This window comes from Penaeus chinensis, chromosome 3 (assembly GCF_019202785.1).
Source record: "Penaeus chinensis breed Huanghai No. 1 chromosome 3, ASM1920278v2, whole genome shotgun sequence".
Classification (NCBI taxonomy): domain Eukaryota; kingdom Metazoa; phylum Arthropoda; class Malacostraca; order Decapoda; family Penaeidae; genus Penaeus; species Penaeus chinensis.
The window spans coordinates 19,866,230-19,871,229 of NC_061821.1; the positions used below are offsets into that span (position 1 = coordinate 19,866,230).

General features: G+C 35.9%; 1 protein-coding gene across 1 annotated transcript in view; it reads left to right on the forward strand.

Annotated features, from left to right (window-relative positions):
- Window positions 1-5,000, forward strand: part of LOC125040734 (hemicentin-1-like) — a 75,484-nt gene that overhangs the window by 55,485 nt on the left and 14,999 nt on the right. The gene's annotated exons all lie outside the window — the stretch shown is intronic.

Consider the following 5,000-nt stretch of genomic DNA (forward strand, 5'->3'; position numbering starts at 1 on the left):
GTTATTGATATCTGTGTTGCAGAGGTAATTCTAGGGGTGGTGTGGGGGGGGGGGGGAGTGGATGAGCTTCCGTCGGTGGTTGATAACGAAAGTTTTGATTAAATTGCGGTTATTATGTAAAGGTATATAGGGTCTTGAAAATCACTTCTGGGAAAGAATTTTTAATTGGGAAATATTCCCCTATGGTTTTATATATATATATATATATATATATATATATATATATATATATATATATATATATATATATATATATGCTTACATATACATTTATAGATAGATAGATATATGGACAGATAGACAGATAGATAGATAGATTGATTATGCGTTTGTCTTTCTGTCTTTCTCCTTCTTCATTTCTTTCACTTTAGATGAAAAAATGAAAAAGAAAAATATATGTTTGCTCGGGGTAATATTAACTTGCATCCAAATACTCAGATAGAACGATCGATAGATAGATTTACTGATAGACAGGAAATGAAATAGATGAAGAGACTATGAGTTATTGATTGATTGATGAATATATGAAAATATAGACAAATATATATATGGGTAGACGGATAGATTGATTGAGAGAGTAAGAGAGGCAAATGAAAGATTGGTAAATAGAAAAATAGATAGATAGACAGATAGATAATCATATAGATAGACACAGAGATAGATAGACAGATATATAAACATATAGATAGATAACTAGATATATAACTATAAATGTATAGATTGGTAGATAAATGCAGACTGATAGACAAAGAGTTTAATAGACAGATATACAAATAAATGCCCATATTACAACTAAATTAACAAAAACAAAAAATAAACAAAATTTAGAGTCGCAAATACATACCTAATGTTTGTTGTTGACAGTCTCATTGGCTCTTAACAAAACACTCACTTAAGCAATTGTATTTACCGAAACAGATTAAAAACCACACAGCTGTCATGAAAGTCAATTTACTGGTTATATCTAATTACTACTAATTAGGTTGCACAACAATCAACTCTTACTTGAATGTTAGGTGTTAATTTGATTATAATGAGAAAGGGAAATTGAGGTGTATTTGAAATGCTTTGTGGAAGTTGTAGAATATTCACCACACAATACACAGTTCGTGATTATCCATTCGTATTGTTATATTGTCATATTCGTTAATACGTACTTTAGTTGTTGTTTTTTGTTGTTGATTTAGATGAGTAACTTAATAATGTATGATTATTACAGAAGACAGGGAATTTTGCGAAAAAAGAGAGAGTGAGAATGAGAGAGATTAATGTATATAAACCAAATGTTTATTGATATTCAGAAATTGTGACATGTGTGTTACATGCTATGGAAAGAATGCTAAAACTTATGTTTTTATCATATCTTTAATATATTAATCACAGAACTTACTACTAATTAACCATTAACTGCTTCAATATAACCCATTAACCACTAAATAACCCATTAACTACTTCAATATAATCCATTTTCACTACATCAACACGAATACAAAAGACATCAACACGTCCACACACAATATTACCTATTCTCCACCATGTATTTGCCTCAATAAAAGTGTTAAAAAGATCCCGTGGAATTTAGTTAACAGAAACCAATCACGCCAATGGAATTCCTTTGGTAATGAGGCAGATGAACGTAATTAAAGAAACCGGATCCGAAACTTGATTCGAATACAAGAGAATGTTCAATAAAGTTTTGATATCACTGGACCGCCTGCGTTGCATCACTGTTTATATGTTTTACTGTTGTGACTGGTGGATTATTTCTTTATCTGTTTTTTATTTATCTATTTGGCTTGTTTGTTTGTCTCTTTTTCCTTCTGTCTATCTGTTCCTATATATATATATATATATATATATATATATATATATATATATATATATATATATATATATATATATGTAAGTAGCTATTTGTATATCTCTCTGTCTGTCTATCTATCTATCTGCCTGTCTGTTTGTTTGTCTGTGTGTCGATTTTTATCATTTGTTTTCTACCTACATGCGTAGCTATCTGTCTGACTCTCTATCTATCTATATATCTATCTATCCATATATGTATGTCCCTATCTCCCCGTATGTCAATCTTTCATTCAATCTAATTATCTATCTATTTATCTGTCTGTTTATTTGTTTGTCTCCTTGACTATCTGCTTATTTGTGCAACTACTTATATATCTATATTTCTCTCTATCCATATATCTACCTATGTATCTATCTCTTTACCTATCTATTCCTCTGAAATATCTGTTTATCTTTCTGTTTGTCTGTTTGTTTGTTTGTATCATCTATCTTGTTTCCATCAGTTTTATTTGTTTGTTTTTTGTTTGTTATTGCATTTTGAAGATAATCCGTTAAAGTGAAAATACTTTTTTTATTATCCGAACCGCAGGCAGGTAACGAAAATAATAGTAATGTTGACTGCAAAATTGGAGAGTGAAAATATGCTTTGTTCTCTATAGCTGTTGCAATTTCAAAACTGACCAGGAAAAAATATTTTAAAAAATACTAAACGAGAGGGATGTCTGAGTGAAAGATAGTACATGTATATCAGAGGAAATGGAAAGAAAGTGAGAGTATCTAGGGATTAAATCTTGATTAAAGTCATCAGTCAGATTTATAATGACCTGATCGGCGGCGAGACACAGTAGGAGGGAATTGAAGTGGATGGGGTGTTTTGTCTTTTTTTTCACTTTCTCTTTCTCTTTCCTTCCCTTCCCTCCCTCTCTCCTCTCCTCTTCTCTCTTCTCTCTTCTCTCTTCTTCCTTCTCTCTTCTCTGCTCTCTTTCCCTCCATCACCACCCCCCTCTCTATATATACATATATTTTTTATGTTATACTCGCCCTCATCCGTCCCCCCTTTCCCTCTCTTTGTCTCTGTCTCTTCATCCCTCCTTCCCTCCTTCCCCCCCATCTCTCTCTGTCTGTCTCTTCATCCCTCCTTCCCTCCTTCCCTCCTTCCCCCCCATCTCTCTCTGTCTCTGTCTCTTCATCCCTCCCCCCCCCCCCTATCTCTCTCACCCCCTTATTTTTTCCCCTTAAGCCAAGCTCCTCTCCCTCACACCTCGACGTTAAGAGAGAGCAAATCCGTAGTCATCCACACGACACAGGGGCTTCCTGTTGATTGCCTGTCACAGCGAGACCTCCACTCATGCCTCCCGGTACAAGGTTGATGCAAATGGAATTTTAGAGTAGCTATTACCACGATGAAAGGTCTGGATATATTGCCATTACAATTTTGTCAGCGAGATGAGTTGACGAGATGAATGCTTATCAGGATGGTGGTAGATTGGGGGGGGGGGGGTCGGGTGATGTAATCGGATTTGGCGTGTATCGTTGGGGGTTGTGTGGGTGAGTCGAGGGGTAAGTGGATAAGTACTGCGTGGTAATGGGTGGTGAATGAAAAGTTGGTTATGCTAAGCATGTGCTAAGGAGGGAGAAAGAGGAGGAGGGGAAGCGGGCAAAGACAATGGGGAAGAGACACTGAAATATATAGCAAAAAGAGTAAATATATTAAAAAGAAAATTGGAGAAAAGAAGTGGGGAAAACAGGCGAAAATCAACTAAATTACACACACACACACACACACACACACACACACACACACTCGCGTGCGCGCGCGCGCATATCTATATATCTATCTATCTATCTATCTATCTATCTATATATATATATATATATATATATATATATACATATATACATACATATATATATATATGTGTATATATATATATATATATATATATATATATATATATATATATATATATATGTATATATATATATATATATATATATATATATATATATATATATATATATATTTATATAAAATGATATGATCCATAGACACATTTCCCGCAAAACACTAAAAAATAAAATTAAAAAATACACATTCTAAAAATCTCTCAAAACGAACAAGAACAGACCCATATTTTTCCGAAACCATAAGCAAGCGTTCGCACATGCCAAGCCAAGCCAAGCCGTCACAACTCTCACGCCAGAGGTAATAACCGTAAGCCGTAAACGTAAAGCCAGAAGGATTTCATTAATGAAAGTCACAGAGACGACCTGAACGACCTGAAAGTTCCCACGCAAGACGACCCGAGGAACGACTTCAGGTTAAGCTTCTGGTTTTTGAGGTTACCTGCAGGATGATTCTCCATCTACTATTTATTTATCTATTTTATCTTTTTTATTGGGGGGGGGGGGAGTTGGAGGGCTCGGTAGATGCCCGAATGATAGTTAAGGTCATGCAAGTTGTATCGAAGAAAACTCGTGCAAACGACCTATTTTCGTATTAATCAATATATAGACGCTTTTAAAAAGCCAGTTCATTTAGAAAACATGAGACACAACTACAGGTAATAAATAAATGTCTACAACTGAAAGAAAAATATATTTAAAAAATATAGATTATAAAAACAGGTCATTTAAACAACTTGGAAAACAGCTAAGACAATAATAATAAAAAAAAAAAAACTATATATAAGTATTGTAAAATAAAACCTATAACCTGATCATACGACTACATACACAAGTCACATACACAACCCCAGGATACGAATAGAGACCCTTGAAAGAACGACCCACTTTTCACTTTACGGGGAATAATTGATGCTCTCGTTCGTTCATCGGGAAGTGGCGAGGATGAATATATACTTCACGGCGACCTGTGCTAATGAAGAGGACTGGGGTGTAGGTGAGGGTGGGGGTGGGGGATGGAGAGAGGGAAAGAGGGTGGGGGGAAGGTTGGAGAGAAGGAGAGAGGGAGGAGGGTGGGGGGAAGGTTGGAGAGAGGGAGAGAGGGAGGAGGGTGGGGAGAAGGTTGGAGAGAGGGAAGAGGGTGAGGGGAAGGTTGAAGAGAAGGAGGAGGGTGGGGGGAAGGTTGTAGAGAGGGAGAGAGGGAGGAATGGTGGGGGGAAGGTTTGAGAGAGGGAGCGAGGGTGGGGGTAAGGTTGGAGAGAGGAAGATAGGGAGGAGGGTTGGGGGAAGGT